The 18,522-nt window shown below is 44.6% G+C and overlaps 1 protein-coding gene and 1 pseudogene across 2 annotated transcripts in view; both read left to right on the plus strand.

The window, feature by feature from the left end:
• Positions 1-18,522, plus strand: part of ATG7 (autophagy related 7) — a 243,768-nt gene that overhangs the window by 199,785 nt on the left and 25,461 nt on the right. The gene's annotated exons all lie outside the window — the stretch shown is intronic.
• Positions 7,680-10,948, plus strand: LOC116580755 (annotated as a pseudogene).

An 18,522-nucleotide genomic window follows, 5' to 3' on the forward strand; every position in this document is an offset into this window, starting at 1 on the left:
TAGTGTAATTCTGTTCAACATGTCTTAAGTGTATAGTTACAAGACCAAGATGCTGTCCCATAGGCAGGAAGAGAATCAGAAGTGAGTGAGATTGTATTGGTCGTGACACAGACATAGGTGTGTATAAAACTCACAGAATTGTTTACCCCAAAATGTCAGTTTTTTGCTATTTGTAAATTTTAAAAATATTTTTTAAGTGTGTAAGGTCAATCCTTCCTCTCAAACGATTTACAGCTTATTGAAAGATAAGCTAGAAAACTGTCTTCCATGTTTAAATACAGTGCGCATGATAACAGAGATTAAACAGAAGAACGTTGTGGGAGCTTGAAGCCAGCACAGAGCACTGCTGTCTGTGGGAAACCCAAACCATCCTGACAGTACGTGGCATATGCAGTTAGATGTCAAAGTGGGAAACTGCCAGAAAAAAGGCATGGGAGCAGGGAGGTGTGTTTTGGAACAGCTGTCATTCCTTTTGGTTTGGCTGGGTTGGGTTGGGTTGGTTTTTTTGGTTTTTTGGGGGTTTTTTTCTTAACATAATTCCTAAACTGGTATTTGTTGAGCACCAACTCTGTGCCAGTAGAGTACTGAGACTCTGAGCTGAGTCCCCATCTGCACCCCCACCTCAGCAGAGAACATACACAGATGGCAAAACAGCATATGAAAAGATGCTCCCTATCGTCTGTCATTGGGGGATTTGCAAATGAAAGCAATAATGAGATTCCACTACAGATTTATTAAGATGGCCCAAATCCAAAACACTGACAACAACAAATGCTGGAAAGGATATGGAGCAACAGGAATCCTTTTTCATTGCTGGTGGGAATACAAAATGCTCTAGCCACTTTGGAAGACAGTGCAACAGTTTCTTACAAAGCCAGACATGTCCTTACCATCCATCCAGCAGTCTTGCTCCTTGCTTTACCCAAATGAGTTGAAAACTTATGTCCACACAAAAACCTGCACACAGATATTTATAGCAACTTTATTCATAATTCCCAAAACTTGGAGGCACCAAGATGTCCTTCAGTAGGTGAATAAGCTATGATACATCAGACAGTGGAATATTACTCAGTGCTAAAAAGAAATAAGCTGTCAAGCCACAAAAAGACATGGAGGAAACTTCAGTGCATATTACTAAGTGAAAGACGCCAGTGTGCAGAGACCACATACTATGATTCCAACTATACGACAGTCCAGGAAGGGAATAACTGCGGAGGCAGTAGTGATCAGTGGTTGCCAGGAGCTGGTGGGGGAGGTGGTGAGAGAACAAGAAGGCAGAGCATACAGGAGTTTGAGGAAAAAACTCTGCTCCTGTTCTTTTTTTTTTTTTTTTAAGATTTTATTTATTTATTTGACAGACAGAGATCACAAGTAGGCAGAGAGGAGGCAGGCAGAGAGAGGAGGAAACAGGCTTCCCGCTGAACAGAGAGCCCAATAGGGGGCTCGATCCCAGGACCCTGGGATCATGACCTGAGCTGAAGGCAGGCAGAGGCTTTAACCCACTGAGCCACCCAGGTGCCCCTCTGTCCCTGTTCTTAAAGATGTCTGACCTAGCTAGGGGGCACCCAGCTCAGAGGGAGGTTGAGGACATACCCAAAAGAAGCCATAGAAGGGAGCTGGCTGGCCATAGGAGGCTTCACTAGAGGCTTTCTAGGGGAAGAGGTACATCTAAGGTGTGACTAGAAAGAGCTGCAAATAGAAAGAAAGCAAGAATATTCCAGGCCACAGAAACTTAACATGCGAAGGCCCAAAGATAAGAGAGAGGAAGAGAAACCATCTGTGACCTGAGAGCAGCTCAGCACGGCTGGGAGGGATGGGCAGGGAGGCTGAGGCACGGATGGGCTAGGTCATGCAAGGCTTGGTCAGGCACACAAGTACATGGAGAGTTCATGTTGAGAGCTGTAGGGAGAACCTTGGAGTTCTGCGCAGGATGACATGATCAGCTAGATCCCTGCTTCAGAAAGATGGCCACAGGGCAGAGGACAGGTTGCAGATGATAGGCTGACTCAAGGAGGATAGTGGCTTGGCTAAGAGCAGGCCAGAGAGAAGTGGATGAATTTGAGAAGGTAGAATCTGCAGGTGCCAGTGATTGGTTGGGTGGTGAGTGAGAGAAAGGAAGGACTCTGGTGCCTCCCTGGGCTCTGGCTCTGGCCTAAACAGCCAGCAGGGGAGGGAGCTGTGGGTGAGGGGTCCACGAAGAGGAGGGTAAGGATAAGGGAAAGGAGGATTGGGGAATAAGGCTAGAAAGGTGGATTAGTGGGTGCCTGGGTGGCTCAGTGGGTTAAGCCGCTGCCTTCGGCTCAGGTCATGATCTCAGGGTCCTGGGATCGAGTCCCACATGGGGCTCTCTGCTTGGCAGGGAGCCTGCTTCCTCCTCTCTCTCTCTCTGCCTGCCTCTCCATCTACTTGTGATCTCTCTCTGTCAAATAAATAAAATAAATAAAATCTTTTGAAAAAAAGAAAGGTGGATTAGAATGTGCTGTGTTTGCCAACGTGCGGACTATGTGAGGAAAACCCAGGGAAGGCACGGTCTCCTTACAAATCACTGCTTTGTTACTGCTCTTTTCTTTGATACATCAGACTTCAGCCAGACCCTGGAATATAGATGGACATCTGGGAATTGTTAGATTTTAGAATAAACACTTGACAGCTTTTGCATTCCCAAAGTAGCCCATACCCAAACTGACAGTTGGGGGCTTGCTAAGGCCTGGAGAAAAAAACTTGATATGAACCTCAAAGCCAATGGAGTTAATTAAAAGAGAATAGCTTTTATTGAATTTTAACAATTCTTTCTTAAGGTATTGATTTTAAATGATAAGGTAAACAATAGAAACAACCTTAATCTTTCTTGACCCCAGTTTTCCCATCTGGTAAATGAAGGAAAAAGAACTGTTGATCTCAGAGTTCCCTTCCAGCTCTGAAATTCTACCCCTATAAAATTTTTCATCATGATTTAAAAAAAAAAAAAAAAAGGCTCTATGTGAGTAAACACAGAGTACAGGGCTATCCCTTACTGAGCCTCAAACATTTTTTAATCCAAAATGTTAATGTTGAGACTCCAACTTGTCAGATTTCCCAGAGTGTCAGTCCTCTGATGGGCATGCTATTTTTTTTTTAAAGATTTTATTTATTTATTTGACAGAGAGAGATCACAAGTAGGCATAGAGGCAGGCAGAGAGAGAGAGGAGGAAGCAGGCTCCCTGCTGAGCAGAGAGCCCGATGCGGGACTCGATCCCAGGACCCTAATATCATGACCTGAGCCGAAGGCAGCGGCTTAACCCCCTGAGCCACCCAGGTGCCCCTGACGGGCGTGCTATTTTTTTTTTTTAAAGATTTTACTTATTTATTTGACAGACAGAGATCACAAGTAGGCAGAGAAGCAGGCAGAGAGAGGAGGAAGCAGGCTCCCCGCTGAGCAGAGAGCCCGATGCGGGGCTCGATCCCAGGACCCTGAGATCATAACCTGAGCCAAAGGCAGAGGCTTTAACCCACTGAGCCACCCAGGCGCCCCACGGGCATGCTATTATTGTTTGAAAATACTGTAACCTCTGAAGCTCTGACTGAGGGAGGAAGGGAGGGGGAGAAAAAGGGAAGAAGGAAGGAGGGGAGAAGGTATGTTTCAGGCTTTCAGCGATGAATTTCCTGTACTAATGCTACCAAAACCTTAAAACCATCTTGTGTCCCATAAGGAACCCAGGTGCAATAGAAACAATAGAAACAATAGAAAAAATAATTCCCAGTTTTGTTTGTCATAACTAACTTTACATTCTCGTTTCATCCTCGAATTTCCATGATGTGGGTAGGTTAAGTTCTCTTCCTCGCTTTATATGAGGAAACAGGCAGAAAGTGGTAGAGTGACTTGTCTACGCTTACAATTAGGAAATGGCAGTGCCAGGACTCATCTTAAGGCAGATGGGCTCGGGAGAGCCTGCTCCTGACCACTCTGTCCTGCTGTTCTCACTGCAATTATCATAGGTATGGAGTGTTCGGCATCAAATATTCTCCCCCGTGGTCTTTGTCAGCAGATAAATGAACTGTGTGGATAAAACCACTCTTTGGTTAACTAAACAACATATTCCACATGCCTATGGCCAGAAACAGCCGCGGTATCTTGGTTCACATCTTTGCCCATATTTTAGGCCTAGCTCTTACAATGACCAGATGACTGCCTCACTTGTGAAGTTGAAGCCTTGGCAGGTTACCTGCAAGTGTTTTTCAAGGCTGGGAGCGTGGGCCAATGAGTGTGCAGGAAAGTATTGGGTTGAGGGTAGGATTCAGGAATACCCTTTCTGCTTTTGCTCAAGGCTGAGTGGAGATTTGGTTGCTAGGTATTTTTTTCCTGCTCCCCTAAGTCCCCCACACCATTGCTGATGAGAGAGGCCCTTGCCTCTTGTGACTGCTATGTAGGTAGCTCAAGCATAAAGAAGTCATTCCTAATTCTTGCCCCAGTGGCAGTGTTATGAGGAATTGCTAGGGCAAAGGGAATGATGCTTTTGCCTGAGAACAATAGGGGCCCTACGCCTGTCCAGAACCTCAGATATAAATTGAGGGAATGCACAGAGGCAAGTACCGAAGAGAAGTGTCTTGTATTCTTGGGAACCCTCAGGCCCCCACTACTTTTGATTCAGGCCAAATAAGCACCCTACTTCCCAGGCTCTGCTTCCATCAAGCCCATCTAATGTGGCCCATTCGGCCTAAATACTGTCAGTAGCAGTAGCGGAAGTACCATTTTGTATTTAACAGTTTACAAAGTGCTTTAACTTGCACTGTCTTCGTTTGATCTTCACTGTCTCATTTGTTCTTCACAAACCTGTAAAGCTAGTGATACTCACATTTTACAGAAGAAGAGGTTCAGAGAGGGCTGGAGTATAGTGGCACAGATGGCACCTATGTCAAAGTCAGCAGGCTTTCTCCTGTACTTTAGGAGAGAACGGGGGCATAAGGAAGTCTGTGTGTCCTTTCAGGGATAGGTGGCAGTAATTGCTAACCTCTGACATACATCAGAATCACCTGGGGGATGTTTAAAAAATAAAGATGCAAGGACCTTACCTCAGATGTAACATAAGAGAACCCCCAAGTCTGGGTACCTGGCATATGAATCTTAGAAAAAGAAAAGCTCCACAGTCAATTCCGGTATGCACCAAAGGTCGAAAAACTCTTGCATTCAAAATTCTTCTAGATGTACCAGAATAGTCTAATAATAGACTATTATTTGATGGGAATGCTTTGCTTCCCATAAAGGAAAGCAAGTAAATATTCCCATGGAGAAAACAAATCTAAGATTTGGTCCCTGATCTCCAGGAATTTCTAATCTGCTTGGGGATAAGACATGTGCATAGCCACATGTACACTGGTCTCCCAGTGTCTAAGACCTGAGTAGTCAGAGTATCAGAGCAGTCCCACAAGAGAGGCAGGGGGAGAACATAGAAGGAGATTTGGGCCAGTGAGGTGATCAGTTTGGCCTGAGCAAATCATTCACATGAGCAAGATGTGGGATACAAAGCTGCTCACATAGGCAGAAGCCATATCGTATAGGGGTTTCCCTGCCAGGCTGAGGGACTACAGATGAACCTTGGCACTGGATAGACTCGGGGTGAGGGGTGTTTAAAGCAGAATGTAATTAGACATGTTTTACAAACAATCCCCATTTTAATGATGAAGAAATAAGTAGATGAGGGTATTTCAGAACCCTCGCTTCCTTGGTGGAATAGATTTGGATAGTGAATCTTACTCAGATTTTGTTCTAATGCAACCAACCCTCCTTGGGGTAAAGGGATACAGTGCATACAAGTGTCCTACAGTCATGCACACAGTATTATTTACTTACTGTCAGTGAAGTCAACTGGTGAGAGTTTTCATACACCTTAACCATTTTTTGTTTCTCTCCCTACTTTCAGATAATGATACTTCATATGGCATTTTAAAATGGTTATAGTTTGGAGACCACATTCACATAGGTTGAGGCTGTGCTGGTCTTGGAGTGAGTGATGGGAGGAGGGAACCTAATACCTCCCCAAATGGCAGCTCTTGCTTGAGACTTTGCACACACATTCACTTAATTTTCATAGGAATCTCCTGAGGCCAAGAAACTGAGGCTCAGCAAAATTCAGTAAACTTACCCAGAGTCATGCAGCTAAGAAGGGGCACAGCTGGATTTGAACCCATTTCAACCAAATGCTCCCCCCTCCCCACCATACTTCTCTACTAAGCATGCTGCTTTACCATGACAGGGGCACCCCTGGATAAAACTCCTTCTCCACCAGTATGCTGGTAGAGAACTAGCATGTCTGAAATCCACCGCCTTCCTTTTGTTTATTCATTCAGTAAACAAAGGAAGATGATACATCCACCTCCCTCATCAGGACATTTTTTTTTTAAGATTTTATTTATTTAGCTGAGAGAGAAAGATAGGGATGGTGACAGCACAAGTGTGGAGTAGAGGGAGAAGCAGGCTCCGACTGAGCAGGGAGCCCAATGCGGACTCCATCCCAGGACCCTGCAATCATGACCTGAGTTGAAGGTAGGTGTTTAGCTGACTGAGCCACCCAGGTACCCCAGGACATTTTTTTTTTAAAGATTTATTTATTTTTAGAGCATCTGCATGTGCATGGCGGGGGATGGTGGAGGCAGTGGCAGAAGGAGAGGGAAAGTGGGCGAGAGAATCTTCAGCAGATGGGGCTGGATCTCATGACCTGGAGTTCATGACCTGAACCAAAACCAAGAGTCAGACTCTCAACATTTTAAGGATATTTTAAGGATTAAAGAGATAGAGTCCCTTTAAGAGTATTGGCTTATAGCTCAGCAGTACGTACATGCTAAACAGTAGGCCTTAGGGCCACTACTAGTGGCTGCTGAGCCAGGTGCTATGCCAGATGGGCTGGAGAACCAGGTTGTGAGGAAGTTAGTCCCTGCCCTGGAAGAGCTCACACCCCATGGAAGCAATGACCCCCAACAAATAACGAGCATATACTGCAAGCAGGACCTCAGCTCAGACCCTGCACCTCTGAGGCTTCCCTGTTGCCTCACAGCAGAAATTTCAATGACCTGGCAAGCTTGGTTCTGGAAACCATTGTGGGTCCAGGCTTCAGCTTGTCAGTAACCAGCAGTGTGTTTGGGATGCAACTTTGCCCTTTATAAAAAAGTCAGTATTTGGTAGGATCCCTCACCTTCCAGTGCCTCACATCTCACTCACTCCTGAGAACAAGGCACAGTTCACTGTGAGTCCTCTCCAGGGCACCAGCACCCTGCAAACATGCAAGCATTTCCTAGTATGAAAGCTGCCATGTTAGCTTAATTTGAGGGCACTGTTGTTCCAGGCCATGCGTGGGGATTTGAGGGGAAGAATGTGGAGTGGACAGCTGTAGGTTATCAGGTTCCCAGTGGCCTGTTCTGTAACAAGGGGATGATGGTAAAAATGTCTAACAGAGGTGTTGGAGGGAGAGCCCCAACACACCACCGATGATGAGATAACAGGTGTAGCACATTAGGGATCTGTAAAGCACAACGCAGAAATGAGTTGCCATCGGTAAGGGTGAGGTGGGGAGGCCAGGAACTCATGAAACAGCTGGATGGACGAGATGCCGCTGTGCACACCACGTGCTGACGAAGTTCTAATGGAAATCAGCGTGGCTGGCACCAGCTTGGGAAAGGGTGGCTGAGAACAGCGTCACAGAGGTGTCGACTCAACCTCAGAGATGATGCATATGCTGTCAAGGAGAAGAATAGGCCTACGTTCTAGGTGAGAGGCAAGGCGCGCAGAGTGGTAGGATAGTGGGCGGCGGCAAGCTGTGTAAGGGACGGTGAAGACCCTCTAACGTGAGACTCTGCCCCAAAGAGACTCTGCCCTCTGCACCTCTTTCGGATGTGCTGCCAGGGCCGGCAAGGGGATCAGCTTTGCATGGATGTCCCAGAAAGCTTTATGGGGAATTTTCCATGCATTTAGTGACTATAGATGGCAACTGCTGACAATAGTAACAGAGTAGATAAACCTTTGAGTGCCTCCTGGCCCTGTATGTCCTGAGTCTTCACCACAGCTGCTTGAGATAGTGACCATTGTTATTCTCATTGGTTAGAAAGGACACTGAGGAGCAGAGAGCTTATGTGACTCACCCCCAAGTAATTAGCTAGTAAGTGGCCAAGATAGGGTTCCATTTCAGAGTGATCCATTCCCACAGCACAAGCCCTTAACCCAGCGGTTGTTCTTGGGAGTAGGAGATTTTTTAATGCCCCCGACCCCATTCACCTCCTTTTACCTGCTTATCTTCTGTTTGGGAGCTTTCCTTGGAAGGGTTAAACTACAGCAGAGACTGGCAAATCTTCTTTGGCAGAGTGTCAGGGAAACCTGACATCTAAAAGCCAAAAGTTGAGTATTTTTGGAGGCAACCATCCTTTTGTGTGTTGGCTACTTTCTCCTAGCTACAGGTGAGTTTGCAGTAATTTGAAACATGATTCTGTGCTAGGAGACACTGGGGAATTACTGAATAAGCTCAGAACTTGCTAATCAAAGAGGAGCGATGAGCCTCACAGAGTTCACAGCTCTGCAGGTTGGCCAAGTGAATCAGCAGAGGATGTGCAAGGCTTTGACACACCTCTTCTGTGTCTGCACAGGGCTGGGAGGGGTTTGGAACAGAACCGGTCATGCCCCAAGGCAAGGAATTGAGACTAAATTCTATCAAAATGGCCCACCCAATTTTCAGACTGTTTACTGGGCAATTCCATGTGACTGTCAATAACAAATTCAAACAAACCTCAACCTTGGGGCTAGTGTGTTGATTGCTCATTGTGTGTCCACTACTCCGAGTCTGACGTGTCTGCATTCAAGCACAGCAGTGTCAGTCAGTAGCAGGGCTGCCAAGCGCTGTAGGCAGGCGGTGATCACCCTCACTGTTTTGATTCAGTGTCTGAGTGGCTTAGTGGGTTAAGCCTCACGTCATGATCTCAGGGTCCTGGGATCCAGCCCCACTTGGGGCTCTCTGCTCAGCGGGGAGCCTGCTTCCCCCATTCTCTCTGCCTGCCTCTCTGCCTACTTGTGATCTCTCTGTGTCAAATAAATAAATAAAATCTTAAAAAAAGAAAGAAAGAAAGCTCCTTTTCACAAATTCGTAGACAGCTCTGGATCTAGAATCAAACAGAGCAGAGGTCCGGTCCCAGCCAGCTACCCACCAGCCATATGGCCTTAAGTCACTTGCTTTTCCTGTCTCTACCTTTTTTCCCCATCTGTAAAATGGTCACACTGAGACCTCAAAGGGCTTTTCAGAGGGGCTAATGACATTGTGTGATCACACTTTGTAAAGTACCTGGAAAATATTGGTGACGTCATTTTGTGTCATATAGGAAATGCTTCCTCCAGTGCTTGTAACACCCAACTCGGGTCCTTCCTTAGAACATCTTCAAGTTGTAAGGATCCACCAGATATTGTGACAATGATCTGTAAATGTTTGGTGTATAAACTAAAATTAGTACCTTTCCCTCATTCTTTGGTGGAAGGGTGGAGGGAGGGAGGGAATGTCCAATTCTGTTAAAATGATCTTCCTAAAGTTCTTACCCAACCATGATTTTACCCTCTATCCTGGTGACTCATCGCATACAAGGCGTAGCTATCTAGCTTGTCTCTAGGCCTAGAGAGAGGAAGGGGGAGGATGCTTTCTAATTTGTACCATATGCAGGACTCCTTCCTCATGTACCTTTGGGCAGAGGTGAAGTACTCCACAGTGTTTGATTTAGAGTAATGGGGAAATCTGCCCTACCTTTCCTCTGGGAGCCCTAAATGTTGATTTGCCTTTGGGAGGGCAGGGGCTTCAGTGAAACCTGATTTACTGCGTCGCCCTGGTACCGATTTCCTTTCACATACTCTAAAGGAAGTGCTCTGGTAATATTGGCAAAGGTTTTAAAATGTCAGCTCTGGAAATGAAACTGTACCTTGTGATGTTAGAATAATTATACCACACTGGATCTCTGATTACAGCCAAAACAACAGTTGCTAAATCCAGCTAACATGGAAAAACTGGACAAGAAGGGGAAAATTCAACCATGCCTGTGGAAAGGGTTGGTGGGACACAAAGTCTTGCATTTCTGCTTGTCTGGTTTTAACTGGAACACCTTGTGGCCCCCGGCCCAGGCCCCCACCCTTTTGTTTTCTGTAGCCATAGCCCCAGCATGTTGATACTAGCTGTGGGAATTCTAGGATTTAACAATGAATTGAAAGAACTGCTTTTATCATTTCAAGTATGCGGCCCTAGGCTAAAACAGGCAAAAGAGTTTATAAAAATCTTGTTCAAAAGCAGGCTTCAGAAGAGGCTTGCCTCCAGTGTTCTCCGCTGTGGCAAAAAGAAGGTCTGGTTGGACCCCAACAAGACCAATGAAATCACCAATGCCAATTCCTGTCAGCAGATCTGAAACTGATCAAAGATGGGCTGATCATCTGGAAGCCTGTGACTGTCCATTCCCAGGCTCAGTGCTGGAAGAACACTTTGGCCCCCTGGAAGCGCAGGCATATGGGCATTGGTAAGAGGAAAGGTACTGCCAATGCTCGAATGCCAGAGAAGGTAACCTGGATGAGGAGGATGAGAATTCTGCGCCGACTACTCAGAAGATATCGTGAATCTAAGAAGATTGATCGCCACATGTATCACAGCCTGTACCTGAAAGTGAAGGGTAATGTGTTCAAAAACAAGCGGATTCTCATGGAACACATCCACAAGCTGAAGGCAGACAAGGCTCACAAGAAGCTACAAGAAGCTTCTGGCTGACCAGGATGAGGCTGGCAGATCAAAGACCAAGGAGGCTCGCAAGCACCATGAAGAGCAGCTTCAGGCCAAGAAGGAGGAAATCATCAAGACTCTGTCCAAGGAGGAAGAGACCAAGAAATAAAACTCCCTCTCTTTTGTCTGTACATAGTGGCCTCGGCAATAAGACAGATCAGTTATTCAATAAAACAAACTTTTATCTGAAAAAAAAAAAAAAGCATTTGAAGCATTCTCTGTTTTTCTCACCCATGTTTCTCCATCAGAAGGAGCCCCACACCTTTCCCTGTTCTGTGTACCCTATTTTTGATGATCTGCCTGGCAGGCTTCCCCCGCCCCCTCATTTCACAGAGGGTGAAGCAGGCATTTCCTTCCACCCATTGGTAGAGCAGCCCATTCCACTGCATGGCACCACCAGGGAAATCTGCATCAAAGAGCTGAAAAATGGGATTAGGGTTTCCCTGACTGTGGCATGTTAGAGAACCAGAAAAGTGCCCTATAATAAAATGGTGGCAGCTGCTGCATGTTTCTCCAAAAAGTGGAAGAATTCTAATAAAGGATGTGCAGTCTGTTCTTACGGCCACCAATAAATACCATGCATTCTGAGTCTATAGCAGACCGCCCCCCTCCCCGTTATCCTGTCATCTTTCAGGTGAGGGTACCTACTCTGTACATTATTAAGAACACAGCTCCCTATCAGTGGGCAAATGCTTGAAACAACGCAGCAACAAGCCCGCATTCTGTGTTGTCCCCAGCTGCTTCAGGATTGAGGATGGAATTTAGGCACATTTATTCCTCCATTCAAATCTCACATTAGCTATTTCCAGTGGAGTAGAAAAAAAGTGCCGCTCCTCTTTGTTCTGAGTGGTTGACTTCGTGCAGAAGAGATTTGCAGTAAATCCTCGGTGGGATTTGTTTCTGCCTTGCCCTGGTATTTGGTAGGTACTCACTTGTTTGTTGATGGAGCATCTTTTATGCAGCCGGAATGAATATCTAGTTATAAACTTTTTTTGAAGCAGAGGACTAGGGACTGAGAAACTCTGTAGCCTTTGTTTCCTCACATGTAAAATAGATTCACCCCTCACAGGACAATTTGAGAATCTATAGTGTTACTGTGAAACTTGACAAGCCTCGTTGGAAGGAAAAATGGTTTGTCCGACTCACAGAACATCTCTATCCTCTAAATTTGTAGATGTCCACACTGAGCCGTTCTCCAGTTCTCTCCGGACACAGCCTGTGTGTCCTGCAAATCAGTCTGACTCTGACGCTGTCTGCCCGGAGGCAGGTTAAGGGCTCAGTCACACAGGACTGCCCTTCCACCACACGCCCTCCTTAAGGTGCCACTTGCAAGTAGTAGATCCCCAAGTTACGCACAGTTTGTCTGACCTGGCTCACAGATTAGGGATTCCTATGACCCCCTCCCCGGTTTCAGTGATTTGCTAAAGCAGCTCCCAGAACTCAGGAAAACAGTTTACTTACCATTTGCTGGCTTATTATTTAAAAAATAGAACTCAGGGGTTCCTGGGTGGCTCAGTTGGTTGAGTGTCTGACTTGGTTTCTGCTCAGGTTGCAATCTCAGGGTCATGGGATTGAGCCCTGCATCAGGCACTATGCTGCTTGGGACTCTCTGCCTCTCTGCCTCTCCCTCTCCTTCCGCCGCTCCCCCTACTCTTGTTTTCTCTCTCTTTCTAAAATAAATAAATAAAATCTTTAAAAAAAACAAAATTATTCAGGAAAAGCCAGATAGAAGAGACCATAGGGCAAGGTATGCGGGAAGAGTTGTGGAGCTTCTGTGTCCTCTGCCACCTTCCCAGCACCTGCGTGTGTTCAATCCTGCAGGTCTCCAAACCCCATACTTTAGGGGTTTTTTATGAAGCATTTGTTATGTAGGCATGATTGATTATTGATTATTAATTAAATCTCCAGCTCCTTTCCCCTCCCCCAAGGGTGGCAGGTGGGGTTGAAAGTTCCAAGTTTCTGATGTGGTTTGGTCTTTCTAGGGACCAGCCCCCACCCAGGAGCCCACCAAGGCTCATCTCATTAGAACAGAAGATGCTTCTGTCACCCAGGAAATTCCAAACATTTTAGGAGCTGTAGCCAAACACCACAGACAAAGACCAAAATATGTATTTCTTTTTTGTTGGTGGTGTTTATCCATTTGTTTATTTATGTACTAAAGAAATATTTACTGAATCCTTCCTTTGGCTGAGACTCTGACTAGGTACTAAGGGCACAGGTGAAAGTTCAGGAAGTTTCCAGGCTAATCATCTCATTCACACTTTTTCTTCCTCAATAAAGCTGTCAGCTTTTATCCTCCAGACCTATTTTCTTCTTTAGGTTCCCCAGAACTTTCTAGGGCAAACAAGATCCACTCATTTCCCTTTCTCCATGAAGCTTTCCCAGACTGAGCGAGATTCTGCATTTCAGTTTCTCCAACTATAAAATAAAGCCCAAAGGGAGTTAACAATATTTCCAAAAATTCTTAGGAAGTTAAAGCAGAAAATAAAAAAAGACTTTATACCTGTTGGGAAAAATTTACCAAGCAGGTGACACTTTACTGTCAGCTCTAAGATATGTTCGTTTGGAGAAGTTCTTTTGTTTTGTCTTTTTGTTAATTTACTGTTTTTTAATAACAGCTTTACTGAGATATAATTTACATGTCCTACAACTGACCAACTAAAAGTGTACAATATTTAGTATTTTCACAGAGAATATTGTGCAACCATCACCACAATCAGTTTCAGAACATTTTCATCACCCTAAAAAGAAATGCACACTTGTTGGCAGCCACTCAACTCTTCTTTACTGATATATTTCTTACTATACAAAGTAAATATCGTACTCAGTAAACCGTAGAATTCTGTGCCAATACAGATTGATTATTGCTGCTCTTTTTTCCAAATTCATAGGCAGAGAGTAAGATTCTGTAACCTTGAACCATACCCTCCTTGTTTTTAAACTCCCAACTTATAAACAATGAGATTTTTAAATAATGTCCTGATTCCTTCTGTTTCATTTTTTAAATTGATTTTTATTGGTTGTTGTATGTTGCTTATATGTCCAACAACATTGTTGTCCTATCTCATTAGTTTTCACAGTTTGTCTGAATATCCTTTTATTATTTACTATTTATTTTTAAAGGGTTTATTTTTTTAAGTAATCCCTTTACCCATCATGGGGCTCAAACTCAGAACCCCTGAGATCAAGAGTTGCAGTCTCTACCAACTGAGCCAGCAAGGCACTCCTGAAATTCCTTTCAGATTCTCCACATAGACTGTCGTACCTTTTTTCAACTAACAGTAGTTTGGGCTCTTCTTCTTCAATTTGTATACCTCCTTACTTTTTCTTGTTTTATTTCATTCGCCAAGGCTGCCAAAATAATGTTGAATCTGCTGTTACTAACAGCAGATTTCCTTGAATTGTTCCTGACTTTACTTAGAATGCTTTTCAAGTATTACTATTTTCTATGATATCTGCTGTAGGTTTTATTAGATTAAGGAAGCTTCCTTTTGTTAACAGATTTGCCGTTTTGCTAAAATTGTGAGTGGATGTTAACTTTTCCTGATCTACTAAGATGTTTAAATTTTTTATCCTTTTATAAAAATGAGAAATGTGGTATACTAAGATACTAAGTTTGTTTGTTTGTTTGTTTGTTTTTTATGTTGAGCTATCTTAGCATTCCTGAGACACTCTCATTCTCCTCCACCTGTCCCTGAATAACTATCTCCTGTAGTTAAGAATTTGCATTCCTGGGAACTCCTGGGGTATCGGTGACACTGGATTATTTTTCATGTTATACAGACACCTCACATTTATCACTGTGTACCAGGACTGGGTGGGAAGGAACACAGGCATTCATGTTTGTAGGCGCAATTGTTAGAGTGTAGGACCCTACAGAGTTTATTTAGGAAGCAAACATATCAAAGTTTGAGAAACTTATGTCCTAGAAAGGACTTTAACTGCAGTGGAAACAGTACACTGCCTTCTGCTTTAGGATTTCTCATCCTTATCTATGCAGAAATGCAATAGGAAGTGATTTGGTACATATTCTGTTTCTGTGCCTATCTGTGTGAATCATTCAGTCTTCCCCACTTTGCCTGTTGCTTGAAGGCCTACAGTGCGTTCATTTCTACTTCAGTTATGGGCTTGCTATCACCTTCTCATTTGGGGGACCATGGGAATATGTGCAGCAAAGTAAATAAATACTTTAATGAAGAAAGGTTCTGTTTACCATTCTAATTTCACAAGACAGTGTTTTCTATATTGAATCCTGTTTTCAACCCACAAGAATATTGACTTCATTCACCCCATATCTATTGACACTGCTGTTAAATCAGCCAGTGGCAGCCCCTGCTGATGTGTCCAGGTATATCCAAGTTTCAATGGCACGTACCTTACAGAAGCATAAGTCAACTCTCCTGCCTTCCGGGAGTTTAGAGTTAGTCATTTATTATCACTAATATCTACTGAGTCAGATGGCTGTGTACTTCCTTTGTGCTATTCACCAGCAGAGTCCTGGAGAAGACTATAGTACAGAAGGCTGGTCTCTGACATCATAGTGTAACATCAAGTCCAGTAGGAGGGACAATACAAAGTGCACATAGAAAAATGTTAAATAACAGAAATTCAACTGAGTATATTTTAAAGATCTGATTGGCTTTATTGAGTGATTTATGAATCAGACAGCCTCTGTATTGAATTGCAAAAAAGGAAAGGTTTTTAAAAGAAGAGAGGAAATGGAAAAAAGGAAATTATTAGCAAAAAATACATTGTTTTAGGCAAGAATGTCCTCTTCAGGGGAATGAAAAGGGTCCTATCAGCAGATTACCTCCGCGTGCTAACCAGGGTTTTCCATATTGACTGGTTAAAAGGTCCCATTTAGGGGGAGGTTGTAACTGCACTTAAGTTGGGTATGAAGTCTTAGTTTGCTGATGTGGGGCTTAGTGGAAGTGACTCCATTTCAGATCTGTTGTTTCTTTTTGATAAAAGTTAAAAGCAACATTGCAAGAATGAGGTCAGAAATCAAGGACACAAGAGAAGTCATATGTAGAATGTTGTTGAACTCTCATAACTACATAAACCATCAGATGTGGGGGCAAGAGAGGTGGGAGAAGGCTTTTTGCAGAACAGATAGGAATTGCAGAGGTGGGCCTGGGGGACATTGTGGTGAGAAAAATACTCCCTTGAAAGCAGGGAATGGTACATCGGGTGACAGTGGGAACCATCCAGCATAGCTAGGCAAGAGGGAATGGTACATCGGGTGACAGTGGGAACCATCCAGCATAGCTAGGCAAGAGGGCATGTGAACCAGGTGGAAGGAAGAGGGTCATGTTCTGGGACAATGAAAAGCCAGCCTGGGTAAGGAGTTTGTATTTCCCCTTGAGAACATTGGGGCAGAGGTGGCTCTATGACATTGTCACCTTCAGACACCAGCTCTCTCCCCTGCTCTTTGCCCTATTCTTACCCTCACTATGGCTGATGAGAGAGAAGGAGCCTGCAGCCTTTTCTCATACTCGCTCCTTTATAATTAGAAAGTGGTGGAGAAGATGTGTCCTTGGCATTTGTGGCTCTGCCTCTTGCTCTGGCTGGGGAGATGGGGGTGGTTAGAGGCAGGCCTGAGGACCGCACGGCCCATGCAGAGAGAGCCAGCACAGATGTGCTGTATGTAACATCCTTCCCACCTCAGCAGACGTGACTAAACAAACTGTCTGCTCTGAACAGTTCATCCGGTTGTCAGAGCCACTCACAAGGCGAGCAAGGCCTCGCAGGCAGCAACACGTTCTCCGCAGCAACGCTCCTGGGTGTGTATGTGTGCCTGTGTGGACTTCCTTCTGTTGAGCACATTGCCAGCCAATGTGTTGAACACACTAAGATAAACTTTGAAGGAAGTGCAACATTTTGAATTTAAAGAGACACAGTGACCTGCGTTATGTCTTCCCAGAAGTTACTTCCAGAAGAACGGCTTTAGTTGGTTTTCTGAGAAAGTTGGATGCTGCATTGGGAAGTAATGATTTGCTCTAGTTGAAAACAGGCCAGAAAAATCAAATTCTTTCCAACTAGTACCCAACCTGGACATCATGAAATCATGAAATGTGCTCCCCTCCTTTGCCTTCCTAACTCCCCATCCATCGGTGACCTCCATTTAGTCATGATTGTTCTCTCTCCAGTTCTCTTTAATAACGACTAGTAACTCATTTGTTTTATTCTTTATTTTTTAAAAAAATTTTATTAACGTATAATGTATTATTAGCCCCAAGGGTACAAGGTCTGTGAATCACCAGGTTTATACTTCACAGCACTCACCATAGCACATACCCTCCCCAATGTCCATAACCCAACCACCCTTTCCCTACCACCCTCCCCCAGCAACCCTCAGTTTGTTTTGTGAGATTAAGAGTCTCTTATGATTTATTGCCCTCCTGATCCCATCTTGTTTCGTTTATTCCTTTCCTACCCTCTAAACCCCCTAAGTTGCCTCTCAACTTCCTCATATCAGGGAGATCATATGATAATTGTCTCTCTTCGATTGACTTATTTTGCTAAGCCTAATACCCTCTAGTTCCATCCACGTCATTGCAAATGGCAAGATTTCATTTCTTTTGATGGCTGCATAGTATACCATTGTGTATATATACCACATCTTCTTTATCCATTCATCTGTTGGTGGACATGTAGGTTCTCTCTCTAGTTTGGCTGTTGTGGACATTGCTGCTATAAACATTCGGGTGCACATGCCCCTTCGGATCACTACATTTGTATCTTTAGGGTAAATACCCAGTAGTGTGATTACTGGGTCATAGGGTAACTCTATTTTCAACTTTTTGAGGAACCTCCATACTGTTTTCCAGAGTGGCTGCACCAACTTGCATTCCCACCAACAGTGTAGGAGGGTTCCCCTTTCTCCGCATCCTCGTCAGCATCTGTCATTTCCTGACTTGTTAATTTTAGCCATTCTGACTGGTGTGAGGTGGGATCTCACTGTGGTTTTGGTTTGTATCTCCCTGATGCCGAGTGATGTGGAGCATTTTTTCATGTGTCTGTTGGCCATCTGAATGTCTTCTTTGCAGAAATGTCTGTTCATGTCTTCTGCCCATTTCTTGATTGGATTACTTGTTCTTTGGGTGTTGAGTTTGATAAGTTCTTTATAGATTTTGGATACTAGCCTTCTATCTGATATGTAGTTTGCAAATATCTTCTCCCAGTCCATCAATTGTCTTTTGGTTTTGTTAACTGTTTCCTTTGCTGTGCAAAAGCTTTTGATCTTGATGAAGTCCCAGTAGTTTATTTTTGCCCTTGCTTCCCTTGTTTCATTCTTTAAAATGAGGATGCCTTTCACCCTATGGTGGCCCCTCCCCCCTGGGGAGCGTGGAGTTCCTTAGACCCAGCTTCACCTCCCTCAGCCCCCTGCTCTCAGCTAGTAGGTCACAGTCAAGACTAAAACCCGGCTGTTCCGATCTGGGCCTGGCACTCAGGGTGCAGGGGCTGTGCATAGTCCCCAGCCAATGCTAGGGTTCTGGGGGAAGCAAGGAGGAAGAACGTGAGGTTGGGAACCTAGGCCTGCTGTCCTGCCTGAGAGGTGGGAGGACTTGGGGACCGGAGGGGACCTCCCCTCACTTCATGCTTGGCATTTACTTACCTCTCAGCCTGTGTGTGTGACCTGCATAGTGAGGCAAATACCTTCCTCACAGGGACACCCCACCTCCATGCACCAGGCCTTTGCTGGATGGCACTGAGTGTGTCACCCTTTTGTAATCCTCCTTAAGCCCAAGCAACAGTCACA

The sequence above is a fragment of the Mustela erminea genome, chromosome 1, assembly GCF_009829155.1.
Source record: "Mustela erminea isolate mMusErm1 chromosome 1, mMusErm1.Pri, whole genome shotgun sequence".
Taxonomy (NCBI): Eukaryota; Metazoa; Chordata; class Mammalia; order Carnivora; family Mustelidae; genus Mustela; species Mustela erminea.